Source organism: Haemaphysalis longicornis, unplaced genomic scaffold (genome assembly GCF_048455015.1).
Source record: "Haemaphysalis longicornis isolate Haplotype H1 unplaced genomic scaffold, Haemaphysalis longicornis Haplotype H1 scaffold_9, whole genome shotgun sequence".
In the NCBI taxonomy this organism is placed as follows: domain Eukaryota; kingdom Metazoa; phylum Arthropoda; class Arachnida; order Ixodida; family Ixodidae; genus Haemaphysalis; species Haemaphysalis longicornis.
The window spans coordinates 53145706-53168835 of record NW_027526460.1 but is presented as its reverse complement, the minus strand read 5'-3'; the positions used below and the strand labels follow the sequence as shown (position 1 = coordinate 53168835).

The following is a 23130-nucleotide window of genomic DNA, read 5'->3' as shown; positions in this document are numbered from 1 at the left end:
GGCTGAGCATAATTTGCTTGTCTGCGTCTGTCCTGTGGGTGTGCTTGGTGAGCGAAGTCCTGCTCGCAGGTCGCTTCGGCAAAGGTATACTGGCGTCATTTCTGTGAGGCATATAACATCAGTGAAATCTCGGTGTATCCCGTCATAAAACACTTTCGTGATAAAATATAAAACCAGAGAAAAAACAACCCTAAGTAGAAAGTACTCTTTAGTACTAAAGGTTGCTTCCTCAACAAAAGGAGCTAGTGTGCAGGGGTGCACCCTTTACAGGCTGCTTGCTTCGTTGAACTGGCGTCACTTCCGTGACGGATATGATGTCAATCTTTGTGTGCCCTGGAATAAAGCACTTTCATCTTAAAAATGGTGAAAAACAGTGAACACAACATAAATATCGGCATGGTATAAAAGACAAATTTGTTGGACTTCTTTACGACCAGAATTCATCGTTGTATCCGTATAGCGAACCCCCCCCCACCCCCCCCCCCCCCAAAAAAAAAAATAATAATAATAAACTTTCTTTTTATTCATCTCCATCTTTCTCGGTTATAGAAACTTGTCACATGACGTCAATTTATCTATTGGCTGCTGTACGGGCCGGACAAGCAACAATGCCACCACAGCTGGTGCGCAGCATACGCCCTGTGATTTACAATGTGCAGGCGTTCCCGCCGGCTCTCCCATCTCTCTTTGTGTGTACTCACTGCACGGAGTACACACACCCTGGGGACTCGAATATTTCACAGGCTATACGAGGGCATCAACCGCGCTCGGCTCACGCGTCTCTTCCTCCCGCCGCTCTGCACCGCGTGTACGTGTACGTCGCAATAGCGTACCCGGCTAAAGACGGTGAAATAAAAACAGAAGTAAGAGTGTGGGAGTCAAACCGGCGGCCACCTCCGGCCTTTTGCGGGTCACGACCTCATAAGGAAAGGCGCGGCGGTCGATCGTCCCCAAGGAGCACACAAGCCGGCGATCGCATATGTTACGCCCAGCTCGCTCTTGCGTCGGCGTTATACATATACACTGTGTTCCTTTTTTCTCTCTTAGCCTCTTCGAGATAAAACGCTAAAAGCAGCGACGTACGGGCATGGGAGTTGCCGTTATGAACGGCAGAGGAAAAAGGTTGTAGCGGTTTTGATTGCGTGCGTTGCGCCAAGCTTTAGCTGCGTGTACACTATGTGTACGCTTACGTCAAAGTTTGGATGTCTGTGCTGCGCTTAGCGACAACAAGGTTAGTGCGCACTAGCGCCTTTCAAGAGAGGAGGTATACATTTCGAGTTTGATGTCGTCACGTTAGGAAGTGCTTAAGGACCCTTGAGTCTTGTTAAGCGCGGAGTATCCTATATAAAGGTCACATCCTTAAACTTAGGTTGACTTAAGCATGGCAAGTATCGTTAAGCGGATAAAAAAATGTTAAAGAAGCAATTATCCTGACTGCAGCAAATGCGCCAGACATTGTTCTTAAAGAAGTATAATCCTGTTCTTTCTGAAGATTGTGCAGGATTGCCACTCGAAGATGAAAAAAAGAAGGTTCTAAGCCTGACTAACATGCAGATGTGAGATGTTCCAAACCAATGCAGAGTAAGGAACCCGCTACGCGGATAACAGTCTAAAGGAGAAATTAAAGGCGCGGCGGTCTCCTCATCCTCTCTTTCCGCCTCTTCCTTCACGCATTTTACTCGTTTTCGTCGCGCTTCCTCGCCTACAAATATCAGCCCAGGCCGTAAATGTATTGTGAGGTTCTGCGGTAGGGCAAAGTCAAATTAGAAATAACCTCGCGACGTAATTAACTTGTAAAGACAGCGCGTACAGTGCGCACCACCCTTGTCTATAACACTGCGTTCAAAACTGCAGACTCAAACTTGTCACAAAAAACGTTTAGGTCCAAATACATGGTCAAGACTTCACAATGACACAATAGTTTTCTTCAAATGTTTTTCGGCCGAGGCAAGTTAAGGCTATTACATGGTACGAAACCTGTGTTATAGACGAGGGTGTTGCCCTCTGTACAAGAGGCGTACAATAGCTCTTCTTTCACTGTAGGTGAAACAAGCAACTTATGGTCAATAGCTTGCCTTCCTCTTTCAAGCAAATTGAAAACATCCTCCAAGGTCACGCAGGACATTTAAAAGGAACCCTATCTGTCCCTTGAGTGAAAGTTGTTAAGATACCGTAGCCGCCTTCAAGGTCACGCGCATTTGGCCCGCGTTGCACACCCTGGAATAAGCGGTGTTCGTTCGCGAGCCGTATATATGCGCCCATATTAGGCCGCTATTCTACAATGTGGTAACAAGGCGTTGGCGGCCGTTGCGCTCGGAGAAGACCGGATGGGTCGTTGGCCTTTTTGGCCTCGCGGCGGGGATTGCTGCCCTGGGAAATACAATCGCTCGCCATGCCGAGCCGCCGTAACATTAGGCGAGTTAATTGAGTGCAATCTGCCGCGCGCTTCCTATAGAGCTTAAATGGGGCGCTGCACGTAGCAGCTGCACGCGCGTTTAGTTTACTCCTTCCTCGCCCTGGCCTCTCTTTCACTTATTATTTTCCTTCTTCTCTTCGTATTCCTTATATCAATTTGCGAAGTCCATCCGTTAACTTTTTGATGCAACCATTTGATAATTGTAGGGAGGGGGTTCAACGACGGTAGGCCTCAGTAGGTAACCTTCCTGGCGACACCTGCGCCATTACCTTACCACCTGCTGCCAGTGGTTATCACATCGATACATAAAAAAAACAGAGCCTTAAAGCCTGTCTGGTTTCAGAATGCTTATTTTGCATAGAGCCTACGGTATACGGAAGCCGTATGCGTAGGTTTTACGCTTACAAGCCACTTTCTATAGTTACACGACATCCCTATAATACATGTAATTCGCGTAATAAGGTACAGAGAGATTAACAGGTACATGCTAAATAATTAAAGATCCCATCGATTGAAACATTAGTCGAGAGTCGACAGAGCAATAAAACTCGTACGCCAAGTCAGGGCGTTACATGGGTATAAATGCGTGCCCACACACAGCAGGTGATGTGTTTCTGCAAAAACACACCACATTTCTCCGCACTGGCCGGTTATAATTAAGCAGCCTGGCAGGGTCAGCTTGCAGAAGATATATGGGCGTCCAATCTTACTGAAACCTCCCATCTCCATTATTTTGAGCGGAAGTCGTTCGTTTTGATTTGTTTCGTTTTGTTTTTCTTGTCAGGAGCACGCCAATTCCAGTGTTCCGGCTCGGCCATTTTGTCTTTCCACGTGGCAACCCTTGATCCCAACTACCCCCTCCCTTTTATGGGCGCCCTTCTATCTTTCCCCGAGTTTCCGCTTCCTAACCCCAAGCGTAACTGCGTCCCCCAAACCTTCACTTGGCAAAATGACAGCCGTAAACTAGCGCCGTCTGCGTTAACCTGTCCTAATAGCGCTCTCCACGCAGCAAGGGTGAGACGGTGGAAAAGGTTGCCGTCGCTTATTCCACGCCCAGACGACCAGTTCGGCGACTCGTGGAAGCGCTGTGCATTAAGGCATCCCGGACATAACAGTTAGCCCCTCGGCGGGGCTGTCTATAGTAATCCTGCGTGCGCTCAGTGGCCGCCGCCGTAATACGTCTGCGATTGTCCAACTGGTTTAGTGAAGACGTCACGAAAGTGCAGGCCTTTGAACTTCTTATGCGCGCTCCGGGTCGACCAAGTCTGTGCAGTCCGCCTAATACCTCGCCTGTTGCCTTCTTCGTAGCAGAGATGCGTGCCTTCTTTGCCTTTATACGGGCGGCGAACGTAACCACTCTGCAAGTGCCCCGAGCTGTTGACCATCAATCCCCGACACGTCAGTGGCACTGCGTGGTTAATGAGCGCTAGTGATGGCCAATTTTGTCGTTCAGGGAATAACAGTTTGAACGTCACAGCCGCTGATTACGAGTTATTCTCTCCGGACGATGTATCGTTTGTAGGATTCTCTGAGCATGGTCGCTCTCGATTATAAGTCTGCTTATATGTTGCAATGACGCAGTGCCCAAAAATATAGGGAAAGTACATGCATCGCTGTAATTTTGTTTGATTAAAAATGTGGCTGCACTGACTGGGACCTTTGCGCGTAAAGGGGCTGTGTTTAAATTACCTGCGTCCTCCGCCATTAGACGCCATGCATAGGGCGTGACATGCCAGGGTCCGTGGGGTTAATACAAAGACTCCTGGGGCAGTTGTGAAAAACACGCAGTTAGTGCGCTTACTCTGGGCAACCAGGGGCGATAAACAAGAATGCGAAATTTGGATCACCAATCACACCTAGCAAAACGTAACGGTATTCTGTAATTGCACTGACTAGACCCGCCAAGCCTAGGCCGGTCGCTTGAATACAAGGAGGCTTAAGCGGAGCGGGCACAGGAAGAAGGATTGTGTGGAGGTTACAGAAAGTAACTAGAAACCTTTCGACATATTGTAACTCAGGGCGAGGGTGTTCAAACAGTCTTTAATAAGAAATGCGTCTAGGGTTTGAAAGCTTGAGTGAACAACTCAGTGGTGCAACCACCAAAACTTTTGGGGAAAATAAAGTTATTGCTTCTACTACTCCATGCTTGAAGATAAACTAAGAAGTCAATCGGAAAGCAGTAAAACCCAGAAAAGAGGGATAGAAGGTTCTTAAAAATCACATAAGGAATTAGGAAGGAACCTTCAAATCACAGATCTGGCTAGACCGGAAGTGTGGTGGTGAAGCTGTTTGTTTAAAGCGAATCTTTCAGCCTCTCACTTATGTCGTCTGTAGCCGACCCCAAACAAAAGCCAACTTCCTCTGACGATGACGATGATCATCGGTTATGTGAAGAAATAGGCTTCCCGTGAGTGGATTCGAACCTGTGTCCAACGTGTGCGAAACGACAACGATACGGGAACGCGAAGTTTCCCGAAATTAAGTCCAACACCAAACGAATCAACCGAGAAGCAAGCGGACCCACATCACACCACCTTGCCATACACATAACGTAGGAATCGCGTTACCACCATATTAATAATCCTAAGTAAATAGGGCCCACTCGCTTCTGGGTTGGTGAAGGCGGGAGATTTGAATTGCATTGGACAAACTTCCGTTCCATTCATCAAGAGAGGAGGGAGGCAGGGAGGCGAAGAGCGTGATGGGTGGTAGCAGTGAGCGGGCAACGGCCGTACAGCCCATTATGGCGAATCACTGCTCGGCACTTCCGACAGCTTTCACATTGAGCGGAACGGCTTTAATTTTTTTATGACAAGCGCGGTTAAAAATGGCCTGAATGCTACTGCGGCGTAGCGTTGTTCGAACGAAGAACGGTTCAATGTTTGCCTATTTGCTGAAGTGGTAAATGCAAATAAAATATGTTGTGTATTCAGCACGGGTTAGTGCATATTAGGAGGGCTGGCAAAAAAGAGATACGTAATTGTATATAAAACTGTAAGCGTGGAAAATCCAGTTGCACTAAAGAAAGATATGTAATTGTATATAAAAATCTAAGCGTGGAAAATCCAGCTGCACTCCATACTTGCCCGCTCTTATAACGAAGCTCAGATGATGATGCGCCTCCTTAAAAGCGGCACCGTAGTATTTTCGCGTTTAACACATAACACTGAAAAACATAACATTGTGGCGCAAACTAAAGGAGTCTGAAGTAATCGGTTGAAGCATTTGTGGAAAAGCGGTTGAAAAAATTAGCAGCGGCTTAGCTCGGTTATGCCAGGATATACGTAGCGTTAGCTAAGGTTCCGCTGGTTATTCTTAGCTTTCCTGGTTGTCTAGGATTAGCTGATTATCATGCTTACTGCTGCTAAAGCGATTTCCAATCCAATACATTTCAATTCAATCTAATCCAATCCCATCCAATCCAATCCAATCCAATCCAGTCCAATCCAGTCCAGTCCAGTCCAGTCGCGGCGGCGGCGGCGGCGGCGGCGGCTCCGACGCGCCAGCTGCGCGCCGTGAGCCGTCACACGCTCCTCGCGCATACACAGCACGGCTCTCCAGGAGCCACGCGGAACTGCTCAGCCTCGGCCAGTGTAGCTCGCGCTAAAAAAATGCGCTTTCGTAGGTGGTTGTTTTTTCTATTTGCTCTTGTTCTTTTTTTCTCTCCTTCATGTCCCATGCCACGTGACAAGCGTGGTGACACGGACAGACAGACAGACAGACAGACAATGAACTTTATTGAATGTCCTGAGGAGCACTGCTGCCGTTCAGGGCGGCAGCGCTGCGGGCCGCTCCCACGTGGGGACGGGGAGGCCGAGCCTCACCGCCACGTCGTGGGCCCTCTGGACGGCCCTTAGCTGGTGCATTAGATCAGGGCTCTCCAAGTCGGAGCGCCATTCTTCCTCGGTTATGCGTTGAGGGCCCCGAAGTGAGGGACACCGCCAGAGCATATGATCTAAATTGCTACGTTCGCCACAATCCGGGCAGTCCGGTTCAAAAGTGTCCGTGTAGAAGCTGAGAGTGGATAGACTAGGATAAGACCTGGTCTGCAACATTCTGAGTGTGGCTGCCTGCGGCCTGGAGAGTTTCTCGTGCGGAAGAGGAAACGTTCGCCTGCCCAGCTTATAGTGCTGAATAATCTCGTTGAATGTGAATAAAGTGTCTCTGAAGACCTCCCAACCAATCCCCGATGAATCGCCTCCGTCCGACCCGGCGCGGTGTGTTATCTCGCGCGCGCGGGTGTGGGCGACCTCATTGAGATTAGTTAATGACAAGTGCGACCCTTTTCGAATTCCTCTAACTAGTTAGAGTTTACCCTTTTTAAATGGTGGTAACACCATATCTGCGATAGTTACCTGAAGTTTTCAGCACACTTTCAAAATATAACTTATGTAATAAGAACGACTATCAAACATTTCTCGCAGAAAAACTATCACAAATAAATAAACGCGAAATGGGCCAACATTCGCATTTTCCGAAGAAAGAAAGAAACATCTTAAGATGTGTACTAATGTGTGAATGACCGCGGAAGCCTACAGATAGATTTTGGAATCTTGGAGAGAAAAAGCCATGGTTAGATGTGTCCTTATGTGTGACTGACCGCAGAAGCCTACATATAGCCGGATTTGGAACCCTTGCGCGGAAGCCACCGGATATGACGTGCGTGGAACCATCGCAGTGCGCAGTGCCCTAAAGAAATCGCACGTAAGTGCGTACAATTAGAGATGCGCGACGTCGGGAATAGTAATTTTTCTGTGTGGGGTCGGGTTGCGCGGTTGAGGTGCCGCCTTGTGATTGCACGCTGCACTTACAGGATAATTCATCATGCGAGGGCAGAGCTCGACCTCGTGACAGCGCGTAATTCCCGCAACTCTGCGCGACACTCTCGTTACGGGGACACAATTCATCATCCATAATGAATTCCGAGCGTGTCAAACGCACGCACGGGCAAAAAAATTAATGAAAAGAGGAACAGAGAGACGACCAGCCCTGCCTCCACCAAAGGTAGGAAGCAGTATATGTAAAGATCGACAATAAGAAAAGAGCGGGACTAGTAGAAGCAGTATGGCTCCGTGTTCGTCCATGTTTTTGCTCTCTGTGTGCGTATACGTGTCTGTATGCGTGTGGGATTATGCGTGACCTCACAACTTAACTAACTACAAGCGCGATTTTCGGTCTTTAGGTTATCGCACCATGTCGCACAAGTCTTGTTCGCGTGTGGCCTCTCTTCTATTTCCTGCAGTAGAAAAGAAAGCAAGCGGGCGCCGTTCGTTTTATTTTTTTAATTTGCCATTATTTGTTTTATGTTGTGTATTACACTGCACTTCTATTCTACTTCGTTTTTTCTCTCTCGAGACCCCAGTGCACATCCACAGATGTAGATTAGGGAATTATATTACAGTAGATGTACAACCGAGAAAGTAGATTACACTTACTCGGTCCTTCAAAGTAGTTTTTTTTTGAGATAAGGTGGAGCGGAATTTTTAGCGATTGACGCGGCGTAGCGTTGTGGAGCTGTGCGAGGCGTCTAGCCCCGAACGTGCGGCTAGCGAGGCAACCACGCCCCGGCGCTCAGCGCTCAACCCGTTGTTCCCATTACGTAATTCTTAGCTACAGCGCGTCCCCGTTTCTCTGATGCCGATGGCTGCGGGTAAGGGCCAGAGTATGGGGTTTGAGGCCGACATTAGAGATTGCTTGAAGGGCACCTGGACCATCCCAGCTGGTCTGGTCGTTCACTTAATGCCCAAGATGGGCCAGTGTAACGGCGGACTTTGCTCCCGCTTTGTGGACCACAACTTGGGCTGCACTCGTAATGTCTTCCAAGATGAGGGAACAGATGGCAGCACTGGGAGACCCCACGGAGCGGGGCCAAGAACAAGATTAATGACCTGAATTGCTTGGCCCTGTAAAGAAGGTTGGCGGCCTCCTTTTAGCCTAAGTTAACCCTCGCATGTATCAGCTGGAAGCCATACTGATAGCGAAGGGCTTTGAATAAACGAATGAAGGCTGTGCAATATAAGTAACGGAGCCACCAATATCTATCCGTCCGTCCGTCCGTCCGTTCGTCCGTCCGTCCGTCCTTCTTTCTTTCCCCTACCGCCTTTTATAACAGCAAAAGAGATTCTGTTGGAGTGGAAAAGACTGCACCCCAGCAGTAGGTGTACATGGATATTTGGTTCAAATGGCGTTGATAACGTTTTTAACGCAGGCTTAGATAGCACACGTATCGGTTACCTCTATTGAATTCAGTCTAAAGGCGCCGCACACACAAAATAACGCTAACAACCCCGCGTCCCTACGCTTTTGTTTACACCGTAACGCTGGAGGCCGGCTCTATAGCGTGTGTGCGTGCGTTTCAGGAATTAAGCACCGCGGTAGGCAGCGAGTTGGGTGGGCAGCTTCCTACCCGCCTCCTTTATTCCTTGAATACCTGCGGACGGCCTCGCTTGCATGCAAAGTGTGCGAGCAAATCCGCACGTGGTTACAGTAGCTGTTATTTATGCCGAGAAAATTACCGTGCCCTGCGGTTGGTTTCGAAGAAGAAAACATTACCAAGCTTTTCCTAAACGCCTTCCGCAATCAATTGACCAAATGGCGCGTCATGGCGGTACGTTTAAATGCTCGTAATTACAGACTTCGTTCCCATTAAAAAAGAGCTAATGAACAAACATACGCCCGAAACAACAGCAAAAAACTCTGCTTTCGTGGAGTGCCCAATTGGGGTGACTGCGCAGAGCACGCCGTCTTCCGGGTCGGAGAATGTGCAAAGTTCTTCGCCGCTGTTCACGCGCATGGAAACATAAATAAAACGGTTATCGGCCAACACGCAGCGTATGCTGTATGCCCGATAGAACGAGCCTGCTCCTTGTGCATTCGCCTTCGCGAGTATATTATTACAGCGCAAATCGCGTCTCTACCTGTAAGGCCGCCATACTGACTAAGCCGACGCTGCCGGCTACGGACCTACGTCAGTTTCGCTCCGACTAGGCGAGGACAACCGGTAATTTCTCCTTGATAAATGGGTTCATTTACCCCGGCGAGGTTTGTCCTGCTCTCGCTAACGGTATATACAGCTCTGCAAATCTGAAGTTCACCTATCCACTCGTTTTCATTTCATTTACCCTGTGGTTATAAATTTGAACTCCACGCGCCCAGCGGTGGAGAGCAGTGAATCGGTCTAGACTTTGGGTGCTTTCAGTACTTCTAGAAATGTGCATGGTAGCATTATTATGCAGATGTAGTTTTTGAAACTGTGGGATTGTGATTTTCTGCCCTTGTAATAGCCTTTTGGGTGCTTTGGGGTCTCATAAGAGTTCTCAGTCAGTCAGTCAGTCAGTCAGTCAGTCAGTCAGTCAGTCAGTCAGTCAGTCAGTCAGTCAGTCAGTCAGTCAGTCAGTCAGTCAATCAATCAATCAATCAATCAATCAACGCATCAAAATATAACACGGTTATTAATTGATACAATTGCAATTATTTATTGACCAAAAGATTCGCCAATTCATCAATCAGCGCCAGTCAGTCAATCAATCAGTCACTTGATAAATCGATCAATCAATCAGTCTCGTACACACGGATGATCTTCGCCATTATACCATTGTGTGGGGCCCCTTCTCGGCAGAATTCTGAACGCTACATTGCACAGTTTTGTCTACGTGTCAAAGTGACTGAAAGCCGCGATATGAGGCATTATTTAACGTGACCCAGAATGTACCAAACATCAACCAACTGCGAAAGAAACGTGAATTAATTTCGGTCTCCTCGGTAAAGTAGTCGCTGAATATTATTCATTTTGTAAAATATCATGGCATACTGGGGTATTAACCCACGGGTTGAGCCAGTGGCGTTAATAGGATTCCAGTACAGAGACGGATGGGAGGCGTTCAGATACCTTTCAAGGAAATGGAGGGAGGGAACTTGAGAGCAGAAAAGAATACGGAAAAGGGGGGGGGGGGAGAGCAGAAAGGCCTAAACAAGGAATCAATTCAGATTTAAATGTAAATTTAACTTGCACTGCATGAACTTTCAACGTTTTGCTCCTCTTTTTTCTTCATGGACGTAAAGAAATGGCTGACCATCGCAACAGCAGAAATTGAAGCAGCGTAAGGTTGGTGTGTAACTAGCTACAAGGTGGTCATTATTTTATGATAGACAGAGTTACCGGGTCTTGAAAGCAGCGGCGCGAATTCATCCTTGCATTTCAACTTCATTGAAACGTGGGCGGGTACAAAGGTCCTGCCAGTCAAACCATTGCCTGCCACATTGGCTGGAGGCGATTGCCGGCCGCAATCAAATTAAAAAAAAACGCAACATTAAGACCTTTCTCCTGGTCCCAGCAAGAACAGTCCTATCCTTGAGGTGCACCTTTGAGATTTCGAGAAACACCACAGCCCGATACGCACGGTTGTACAAAAAATATTCGTTCACAGAGGCTTTCGCACGCTCAACAGCCTCAGAGCTTACGGGCGCTCTCTGCTACACCCGCGAAGAATGCGGATGTACGTCGTCACTTTTTAGAGCTCCGCCGCAGCTGCAGGGGGTAAACTCGAGAGCAGACAAGGCGCAGCTGTCAGTCGAGTCGTCGCGTTCTGCCTTGTTAATGACGGCGACCACCGACCCCCGTACCGTTACGCTACACCGCAGGGCGTACACTTGAAACAGGAAGGGGGCCGAGTTTACCACACCAGGCAGACCCAACCTGTCCGCTCCTGCAGATCTCATCGGCGTCATGGCCCACCTACGCTTTCGCTGAAAGACTTTTTTTGCCTCGCCGTCTTAATCGCGCTCGGAGCCGCACAGTGCTTTACAGGCGCCGCCCATTTACAGGGTTTAGGACAAAGAGAAAACGACAGAACAGGGAGTAGGAATGAAAGCCGCTGCTTCTTCTCCGCACAGGCACTGCGAAGCTGAACAGAGGACATAAATCATGGTAGGTGTTGTGCTCGTATGCAGAGCCGAAGAGGAAGGAAAGAGAGCACATGTCGTAAATAATGGCGTCGCGCTGTGGGGCGTACACGCTCGCGTACCTCGACGGGACGGGTGAAAGGAAGGGCTGGAGCCGACGACGCCGTTCTGCAGACTTCGGAAGAACGGCGGCGCTGTGGGACGGGACAAGCCGGGTGGCTTCTCCACACGCCCTACGCTGCAATGTAAAACAAGATAAAAAAAATGAAACATTCCCCTCGCGAGGGGCACGGTCAAATGCAGAGCATTTTCGGGGGGCGCACGACGTTAAGTAGGTTGGGTTACGTTAATGTTGTTGCAGTCGTTGCTGTTGGTTGTTATTGTTGTTGTTGTTGTTATAATTATTATTGTAATTAATGAGGAGTCGTAATTAATTGGTCACGTGACATCATTTATTATCTGGTTCGAAAGAAATTGAGAGCGAGAGCGAACACCGAGAACCGCCCCATCACGGCACGACCGCGCCACGACTACGTCACGACTACGTCACGATCACGCCACAACTGTTGTTGCTCCCACGCCAAACTACGACGCATGCGCGCCCCACCTGTTGCTGAATGCGATCCGAGCACGCAGAGAACACGCGAGGAGCAGCGAAGAGCAGGCGAGGAGGAGTGGGGGAGAGGGCGCACCTGGAACGGCTGTTGCGGACGAGGCCGCGCAACATGAAACGGGGGCCGCGCGCTCACGTTTGACTTCGGCGCCGCGGAGCGCAGCCGCCGCGGAGAGGAAGCAGAGGACGCAGGCGACGCGCCTCCGTTGTCATAGCAACGCGGCGCATGCGCAGAGAGCAGTGGGGGTGACAAAGTGCGAAACGCGAGGAGCAGCGGAGAGTAGGCGAGGAGGAGTGGGGGAGAGGGCACACCTGGAACGGCTGTTGCGGACAACGAGGCACGCCAACGCCGGGTGACATCGTGAGTTAAAGAAATGCTCTTATTTAAAAGAAGGCTGCTAACATGCGTCCATCGTTGCATTGGCAGCCACCCTTAAGAGTAGGTCGGGTGTGCGCGTGTGTAGGTGTTCCGACGTGAACGGAAGGGTTTGACGCGCGCTCCGCGGGATCCTCCGGTGAATTCAGGTGACCTTTAGTGGAGCCGGACACAGAGTATTTATTAACATAGCGGGCGGGCTTGCGCGGAATCGAATCGGGGTACACGAGATATGGACTGGGGCTTCCGTAATGTATTGGCTGTTCATAGTGTGGGGCTTGCCTGACGCTACTTTATTGAAGGACTCTGGTTATACAAAGGCCTCTTTTTGGCGGGAAATGGAAGCGCGGTGAATTTTACCCTCTCCCGTACTGCCCGAAAACCAGTTAGAGCGAATTTTCTCTGTTCTCGCGGATATGTCAAAACCTCGCGGTTCTATGTGTTCTCCGCCTTATAAGAGTTCAGCGACCTTCCGAGTGGGGACATTTCCGATTACTTTTCCCCACGGCCATGTCCCATGACTCTCGCGGTACTAACAACTAACAGCCTGCGATCGCTGAGAACTGCACCCGCTTTTGTTTACATTGTCCAATTTTCGCCTACCTGTCTTTCTTTCTTAGCGTGACCAAACTGGCTTCATTTTAACACGGAAGTGTTTTATGTCCGGGTACACAACGATCTCACCGGCGTCATATCCGTAACGGAAATGACGTTGCAAGAAAAAGTTCCATTGACGTGGCTGCACCCGTATTCGAGCCAGGAACTCACTCGCCACGACGGGAGGTACCAGCGCTCTGCCCCTGCGCTATGAATTTACGCGCAAGGCGGTCTACGAACGCGCCTTATATATTTCCCACTACTTTCTTCGTTCAGATGCGGCCTAGGAGATGCTGCCGTCTAGGAGAAGTGAGGCGAAGTAGTTCATCATGGCACTAATGAGCGCTGACAATTGCCGCCTCGATGCTAGCGTCCTCGTGCACCCGGGACGCGGGTGAATTTAGACATCCTGCGCCACCTACTGCTTTCGGTTTCGGCTTCGGTTCCGTTTCGTTCGCACGGTTTTCAAAGGGCTGCCGTTTCAGTCGGATTTACACAATGTTCCGGAGCGTGCAATCCAATGTCAAACATTGATGCGTCTAACGGTGCCATACCGACGTGATATAAATAGCGATGTGCAAGTTCATATGGATGCACAATAAATGATCCTGTGAAGGCACATTTCACTTTCGTGTTTTACCTATTCCTATGAGAGAGACATCAATGGCATTTTTTCTCAGTTCAACTACCACTTATTTAACATACCAAGAAATGAATTTCAGGTGGCTTATACCGTTTTCCTTTCTGAAAATTGTGTAGATATTCTTAGTATCAAGCATCGGTGGTACGTGCCACGAAGCTAAGCTCCTGTGAAAGATAAACTTGGCCGACTGAAACGGTTAGTTCTCTCTGTTAGTTTGGCTACAGCAAGCGTATACCATCACGGAATGTTATCATCATATAGCAGTAGTATTTTATCACGAATGCCTCTCTTTGTCTCGTTCCAGTGTGGCTACTCCCCCCTGCACCAGGCGGCGACTGAGGGCCACGAGGAAGTGGTTCGACTGCTGCCCAAGCACAACTGCCTCGTCGACATCCAGGACGAAATGGTAAGATCCCATTTTAGTGGCAAGTTGTATTGCATACCGGAGAGCAGGTCCTAGAGCGGTGTACGGTATACATAGTCAACCGGCGAGCGATATTTCCGAAGAATGTGGGAGACACGAATGATGTTTTGTCCATCACGTTACCGTGCTGATGCTGCGACGACATCTTCGATACCACGATATTGCGATGGGGCTACGACGTTGAGGTTATGATGGGCGCACATCGAAAAACGCTAGTGGCCGCTAATCGCACGTTGGCAACGGATTTATGTCTTCTTCCGTTATTCGTTTCCCCTAGACAGCTCGAGCTCATCCACAGCGGCCTCGAAGAAGCGGCACAGTTTGCTGTTGATAAGAACGTACACACACACAATGATTTGAGTCCATTTTTTTTTTCGCAGCATCTGCTGTACCCAGACACACTTGTAGTTCCCGTATTTTTGTATTTGCCTCATGAACCGCGCCCTAAATGGTGTGAATGAAGGAGCGCCGCCTGATCATGTTTAGAGCGTTTATATTGCGCCATGGCATAAATGAGTGGGTATGACTTAATGATGAGCATCATGTACATTCCGCCGTGGTGCAACACGCATCCGGATAAACGCAATGCCCCTTTAATGCACGCGTTCACTCGCTTAAACCAGCGGTGGTAATTTCGGCGCTTTTGGTGCAAACCTGCGTCCGTCCTAAGTCCGGAAGTATACGGCACCATTCGGTGTGGCAGTGGAGGCAAACACATACCACACACGCGAAATATACACTCTAAGGCAATCCCGTGATCCAGCTTCCATGCCGCCAACAAAGATAATTCGCCCGATGAGTGCAACGTACGTACCATTTGACTCAAAAATGGGATCTCTATTCTTGCAGTGTCCAATATCATGCTAGCATTGCGGGATACTGCAAGACAGACCAAACTGTTGAGTCAAATTGTGTGCTCGACATCGTTATTTGTCGAAGGTTCATTGTTGGCTGCATAAATTCGAGCGCATTGGGGTGAAGCTGAACCTCAAGATTCTTTCAGAGTGTGAGATTCGCTTTTGTACATGTCGTCCCTGACACAAGAGCACACGTGTGAATGTTTTATATCATCACGGAACCAGAACCGGTGGCCGGCACACAAAATCCGAATGCCTGAAGGGATTGGGTTTTTGAGTGCAGACAAAAAATTTTTAGGAGGCGTTGGTTCAATCAAGTATGCAAGGATGATGATGATGATGATTGTAGTGGTGGTGGTGATGATGATGACGATGATGGAAAAGATAAAATAGGCTTTTTCGACAACCAGTAGAGGAGCAAGCTCGATGTCACTGATGTAATGGCAGTGTTCATTGTGTCGGCGGCGTTTTCCCTTAATATAAGCATATGAGTTTGGCAGGCAGAGGCAAGTAGGAACTCGCAACTTCTGCCGTAAATACCCATGGTGTTTATTGCTGCCGAAGCGGCTATCGGTCGGTAGGTCGATATTTCTTTTTCATTATTCAGACTGTCGAAGCAGAAAAAAATGTAATCCTGCAGCTTTGAGGATCCGGAAAAATGGCGAAGCGCCTTATATCGAGCTGAGATTTGTAAAAGCAAACTGGTTCCGCGCACCTTCTTTTCAGGCCGTCACGTACGTCGGGATCGTGAAAGGTTCCAGTGAGGGCCTCGAGAATTGTCGCTCCCACTTCTTTTTTGTGCTGTCTTAAATTCGAAGCGGCTTATTCATGGCCAGCAAGGAGCGAGCGTCACCTCATGGGCTGATTCCTAGATATAACCTTCTCCTTTTTTTATAATCCGTGTGCTACCCAGGAAGACCTCTCGAAGAAGCGGACATCGGTAATATATCAACGTCACATGGGATAGGAAAGAGAGAGAATGTACACGATGTCAGGAAATGCAGAGGCTTAAGCACGGCTCCAACGGGTTTGCCGACCGCGCCCTAACACTAACATCATCAAAGCCTACTGAGGTCCACTGAAGGACCATTGACCTCCAACCGCCCCTGTCCGCGCTGTTTGAGTGCACAGTATTTCCTCTATACCCATCTCTTGGTATCCACTCTGTTACCCTAATTGTCCACCGGTTCTGGGTTCGTCTCACCACATGACCAGCCCAAGTCCATTTCTTTTTCTTTGTTGGAACTATGACATCGTCAACTCTAGTTTGTTCTCTGATCCAGGTAGCTCGTTTCCTGTTCCTGAGTGTTACTCCTAACATTATTCGTTTCATGGCCCGTTTAGCTGACCTAAGTTTGCTGCCTAGTTGTTTAGTAAGGCGCCAAGTTTCAGCTTCGTATCTCATCACCGGTAGTCTGCACTGGTTGTAGATTTTTTTGAGTGACAGAGGTAGTTAAATTTCCTTTATTTGGCAGTGCTTGCCGGGTGCTCCCCAAGCTATGCCTATTCCGCGCGGTTTTCTCTCTAATGGTTGGGTTCAGCCCTTACCATCTGTCGGAGGTAGCTATATTCTTTTACTTCTAGCGTTTCGTTTCCTAAGCTGAAGAAGACGTTTTTAGCATCGTTATCCCCCATTACTTGGATTTATCCATATTTATTTTTAGCGCCACGACCGTGTTTTCTGATTGTTGTTCCTCAATCATTGTTTGCATAGGTTCTGCAGTCTCACTCAGCAAGACTATGTCGTCCGCAAACGCCAAATGGTTCACGTATTCCCCGTTTATCATTAATCGTTTGTTTTCCCAGTCAAGCTTTCTAAATACCCACTCCAGACATGCTGTGAATAGTTTTGGCGAGGTGGTGTCCGCCTGCTTTGCTCCATTTTTGATCGGAAATTTATCGCTTCGCTTGTGGTGGGTTACCCTGCCCGTGCATTCCCTATATATGTCTTCTAGAAGTCTTATGTTGGTTTCCTCTATTCTCTGGTCTTTTAGTGCTTCTAAAACGGCTGCGATGACTACGGAATAAAACGTTTTCGCGTAATTTATAAATGTCATGTAAAGGGGTTTTGTGTACTCTGCGGGCTTTTTTATCACTTGATTGACGACATGGATATGATGCATGGTTGAGTACCGCTTCCTATACCCAGCCAGCTCTCAGGGCTGTTGTGGGAAGTTGGAACCCCAGCTGTCACCTATTCGGCTAACTATAACTTTGGTCAACAGCTTGTAAATAAGAGAGCAGGCTGATGAGTCTGTAATTCTTGAAGTCCTTGGGATCTCCCTTCTTGTGAATCAAAATATAGGCTGTGGACATTTTTTGAGTTCTCAAGCATTCCGAAAATAGTACAAGAAGTTATTCCAGTACTATATCTCCTCCTTCCTTCAAAAGATATACGGTTATACCGTCGTCACCTGCAGCGTTTCCTTTTTTCATGCCTTTGAGAGCCTTTTCAACTTAGTGGGGCAGCGCAATTTGAGTTTGTGCTCTCAGTAGTTTCCCCTTGTCTAACTTCGCTGGCCTCTAGCCTGGTGAATAATTACTCTGATACCTTTATTATCTCGTCCAATGTGTGCGTAATGTTACCCTGCTGAACTCTGACTGCGTACCTCCTGTCTTTGCCGATGGCTAGCTTTCTCTTATAGTTGCTTCCAAGCTTCCCAATATTTGTAGCGCTTCCTCGATCACTGCCATGTTATATGCATGAATTTCGTTTGCTTTCCTTCTGGTAATCAGTTTAGATAGCTCGGGTAATTCAATCTGATCCACCGTGCTTCATACTGTCCAGTTCTTATGTTTGGCAATTAGTTCCTTCGTTTTCTTAGTTATCTTTCCAGTTTGTTCCCCGCATTTCGCCTCTCCCACAGCTGCTGCTGATTCACTGAAAGTCAATGTTAGACTGGCCTCGTTCGTTCTGCACGTTCAGAAGCGAGATTTTGTTTTGAAGAGTTATCGTAAACTCCTGCGATCTGGCCCTGACTGACTCCATGCGGGGTTTCTTAGTTTTCACGAGCTTCCTTCTTTCAATTTTGAGATTCACCGTCACCTTGCATTTAACCATCCTATGATCGCTGCTCAGAATCTTACTTAGCGCCTCTACGTCTTGCACGATACCCTGGTTGTCACTTAAAATAAAGTAAATTTCGTTTTGGATTGTACCATCTGGACTTTTCCAAGTCTATTTCCTGTTGTTTCGTTTGTAGAAGAATGTGTAAATCAACCTCAGGTCATTTCTATCTGAAGTCCCACCAGTGTATCTCCTCGACTGTTGCGATTGTCTATTCTGAAGTCACGCAACGACCTTTCTCAAATTTGCTTCTTACCAACCTTTGCGTTAAAGCTTCCCATACCAATCGTGAAACTTGTTGCGACCTTCATTGCTGATTCGACGTCCTCGTAGAAGCTATCACCGGCTGCATCGTCATAGCTGGATTTTGGCGCATAGGCCTGTACTATCTTTAACCTGCATAGCTGCTTTACCTTATCACAACAGCCGCGACTCTCTCGCCAATGCTGAAAAACTGAAAAAGGTCAGCTATTTCACACGCACACGCGGTTACAACTAGCACGCGAGCACAACGACGAAAGGGTTTATTCGCTCGCTTCGACCGCGCCTCCAGATTTCCGAGAAGCTGCCTCCACAAACAACAAAGTGCCAACTCCACGGGCCTCTCAGCGAGCGAGCGAGTCTAGCAGCCGTCCCGCGAAATGAAACGGGGTCCCGTAAAAGCGTTCCGCTGCAACCTGCAGGGTCACTCTTTAAAGGTTCAAAAGGGCAAGTGCCCGCCAAGGAAAAACGAAGGCCGACTCGCAGTCTGTGCTCATGCGGAGAGTATGTACTTTCAGCACACACCCACGCTTCGAGGGTTTACCGACCATGGTCCGCAGCCTTCAGCCCAACACCAACCCAATTTGACCAAGGCATTCGCCATTCCTCTTCGTGCCACTACCCTGACGTTTACCGGAACTCTAGTAATGGGAAAGCTCCAATGGGCAGTTTTATCAAGTCGATGTAAGAAGAAGCGTGGTTGGAAAACCAACGTCGGGTTCTCCTTCATGCGGCATGGTCTTACTAGCTAGTCGGTGTTGCGCAGCCATAAAGCAACGAGAAAAAAGAATTGGGCGCAGCCCAGTTTTGTGGAGGAAGGGGAGCGTCATCCACGCCGACGGATGCAGGAAGCCATTTGGGGGGGCGTGTGTCATCAACGAGGGCACTTGCTGTGGTGCTCCCCGCTGCGATGCGGGCGGGATTTCCCTGCTGCTTCTGCCAGAGACGCCCAAGGAGGAGCGTTTCGCTTTTTGCGGAGGGCGCGGCGTGATTTCATACTTCACCCTTTGGGAACTTCTTCGAAGTCGGTTCGCTAACGCTCGGGGTATACATACGTCGTGGCTGCCGAATGGTATACGATCTTACCCGTTGACCACGCTTCGGAGACGTTAATCTAAACAGATTGAATAGCTAAAAATAGAATTCTGGGGTTTGAACATGCTTAAGTTACTTTGGGCTATGAGGTGCGCCGTTGTGGAGTGCTGCGGATTAATTTAGACCACGTGGGTAATGTAGCAGAGCTCTGGTTCTCAACCGTGAGCGTGCCAGGGACCCTTTAGGAATTTCCAGAATAGATGGGGGACCCCACGATGATTTATTTTGGTCTGTGTGGCAATATCAAGTAATTTATACTTGTAGCTAAAGTAGACCGCGTGCTTATTCAATGCCCGCATTTTGTGTCCGACTTCCATGCTGAAGCGTACGTGTGATATGCTCAGAGAATTTGTCCTTGCAGCTGAAACTTGTTCCCCAAACACCTATATGCTGCCTTTTGTCAGTCTGACTTTTTCACGTAGGTGGCGTGTTGTGCAAAAAGTTAAGGTTAGAACTTGCGCTGCGCGGTGAAATTAAACGTACAAATCATACAGAAAATCCACTTTATCGCATCGATTGGAAGGTCTGACCAAAAGTAAAATAAAATGGGCATGAGGTGGAGCATTCGGAAGGCCTTAACGGACCCCTGAAACTCTCCCGCACTCCGCAGACACCGATTTGGGAACCCCGATTCGGCTAGAGGGTGCCTGGCGATCACGCAGCATTTGCAACTGGCGTAGCGGGAAGAGGTTTGGGTGACGTGGCAAGAGAGGTATTGGTTTGAAGGCGCCTGCAGTCAGTAGAGTCTTCTCACTCTTCTTCTCACTGACCCGAACTTCGGTGAGTTCGGACTCCTTTTGTTTTAATTAATGAAGTAGGGGCCGGGTGAAGGCGCGTCATGGGAGGTTGAAGGGAAACAGCCTCTACGCCAGTTTGGAGATGGACGGCAGCAGGCGCTCAGACTGCTCCCGCCGTTCCCAGCAACCTCCCGAATGGAGCGGTGGGCCCCACGCGCCAGCACCCGGCTGATCGAGCACCACTGGCGCCTTCCATTTGAAGGGCTCCTGGAGCGACACTTTCGCCGGTGTCTTTCCGCCAAGGCACGCACACGCCGTCGCCCGTCCCGACCGCGCATTCACATTCCACACCCCGTAGAGGGGCCAATGACGCATTGCGCCATCTAGGGGTGCGTTTGAACATGCTTACACGTGCTTTTTATACTCCACATAATTAAACAATTAGCGACCTTTGAGTTTAGTGGTGGAGAGGTTCCGCTTCTGGGTAGCAGTCGTATACGAATCCCTTGCAAACCTCATGGGCACGGCTTCTTTTTCTTTTTGGTTGTTTTACTGTAAACACACTTCCTTTTATCACCCGTGCTATTTATTTATGGGACATTGGTGCATTATGAACTTATAAACACAATTCCGAGTAACCTTGTTCCATTAAGTCAGTTCCAGCTCTCATGTTGCACGTTTCAGTGGTTACGATTTTTTATGTCGGTTTCTGCCTCTTTCCTTGAATATTTTGAGACATTAGTGTGGTCTTAACTGCAATCAGGTGGGTCTTGGTTCAGATTTTTTTAGTTTGGCACTTTTTCACCCTTTAGGTCGGTTTCAACTCTCCCGTTGCTGGCTGAGCGAAGGCATACGCGCATGAATGTTTTTTTTTTTTTTCGATTGTGGTTCTTTCACTCGTTTTCGGTTGGTTTGGCCTGTAATAATTCAGAAGGGATGCTTTCAAACTGCTTTTAGGCACTTTTTCATTATGAAGCGTGCGTGAACCGGGCGCACGTCTCTACAGGATATGAATTCCATATCCCCGGCCGTCCACTTAAGCATGCTTGGCGCGTACGCACACGAACCATCAGAAGCAATACAGAGTAAACTCTCGTTATATCGAACTTCTCGGGACAGGAGACTGACTGCGTTATAAAAGGTAGTTCGTTCAAAGCAGCAATGATTTGCTTCCCGTGCACTACACTGAAAATTTTCAGTTAAACAAGAATTAAAAATAAACCATTTAGTTATAACGAGGGTATAGTGTATCTTTACCGAGGTTTCGTATGAATTTTAAGGCGAAAACTTCGCAAGTGAAATATATGGAAACCATATTGCAACCAACTTTTGCGAGTTGATGACACCGCAGCCTAACAGTTGTGGGATGAAGTGGTTGTTGCAGGTATGGTAAATTCCACTGGCAGATCGGAAGCGCCGAGCTGCACCGCTGAGCCCGCTACTCCGTCGAAGAGCAGGAGCTCCGAAACTGCCTTTGGAACGCACGCGCTCCCCCGGGAACAAGTGCCGAAACATGAAGGCAGCAGTAATTTTCAAGCAGCTGTTACATTGTGCCCTCCGAAAAGCGTTTACTTCCCCGCCAGCGTTTTCTTCGTGTCGAGTCTCAACGAAAGTTTCTTCATCGGCTTTTTTGCCGATGGAGGGACTTTAGCGGCCTCGATGGCGTTCAATGGCACTTGTGACGAAAGTTTCATCTGCCTTTTCGCAGGTAGGTGGGGAAAAAAAAAAGAAAAGGAAACGCGGCAGGTGCGCTTATACGCCATGTCCACCCAGTCGTTGTTCGAGCTGGGCTCCTGGACACCTGATTCCGAGTTACAGCTGTCGCACTCGCTTTCGTTAAGTAACAAACAATGAACATGGTGAGTAGCAGCTGTTGTGCCGTTGGGACTGTGGCCGTAGTGCGTATTTGCCGGAGCACACGCGATAGTGATTCGAAAAGGGGAGCAGAGCGGAATGATACGGCGACGACGTCACGAGACAAGACAAGGGCCCACGCGAGTTCCGGTCAACTCCGCTGATTTCGGGGGAGCAACTTTCTTGCTCCACGGAGCGATATCGTCTGCGACGGTGCTCTCGATCTGCCATTAGAGAGTGTCTGCTCCAGGCGGAGCAAAAACGTTGCCCCGAAAGTGCTCCGGATCTGCCATTGGAATTAAGCATTAGTCGTAGTTGATAAATGATAGCGCGGAAGAAACGGATGGAATGCGGAAAACAGTCGTCGGGGAACTGAAAATAGATTTAGGTAAAGCGGATGCTCCTATGACAGACGCCTGTTCGTGTTAACAGAGTGTAACGCTTAGAGGATAACCTGTTTGTGTTGACCCAGTACACAGAAATTTTGGGGGCCGAAGGTAACAAATTATGGGCGGTATTTTGAGGCATTCGAGGGCAAATGGCAATTTTAGTAGAGAACTGCTTCGGTGTACAGCGAAAATGGGGTGCCATGAAGTAGTATTTCAACACGCGCATATTCCATAACTCGGATCGGCATTCCGATGACAGATGACAGAAGCAGTCATAGAACTACTCCGGCCTCTGGTAACCGAAGGAATGGCACCGAACTACGACGAGAGACGATGAGCGGACTTTTTATCCATCCCTCTCCAGCTGATGGGTCGCCGCACGACCCGTAAGAGCTGGGCCAAGGTTTCGAAATTGCCGCTGGTCTCAGCGGTGTCCGAGCAAAGTGCGCGGCCGCCCAGTGCTCCCTAATGTCGTCTCCGCACACCGGCGTGCCGTCTCGCGCCCTTGCCTCCTTTACGATCATGCACGACGACCATAAAACAAAATGGCCTCCCCGACAAGATGGCCTCCCCCCACTCGCCCTCTTCTCTCATTCCATCGGAGCGACGAGGGATGCAGCTCTGCCATCGTGGCCGGAGCGGCGGGGAGCAGGGTTCAGAGGTTAAGCCACCGAGGGGTCAGCCAGGTTACGGCAAGGACTCGGGGTCGTGGGCGATCACGGGACGCCGACGTGTGAGCACGCGCCGCCGCCAGTGTCGCTCCGATGGGGGAGCGAGGCCGACGCGGATGACACGCAGGAATGAAGCCCGGCTGTGATTACGGCTACCACTTTGAAGGATCACTACGCGTAGACGGAGTGGCAGTGCACTCTGTTAGGAGGCACAGTTCGAGGTCCGTGA

The 23130-nt window shown here is 48.9% G+C and overlaps 1 pseudogene; it reads left to right on the top strand.

Annotated features, from left to right (window-relative positions):
• LOC144153187 (uncharacterized) overlaps positions 1–23130 on the top strand; it is a 102730-nt pseudogene that overhangs the window by 69938 nt on the left and 9662 nt on the right.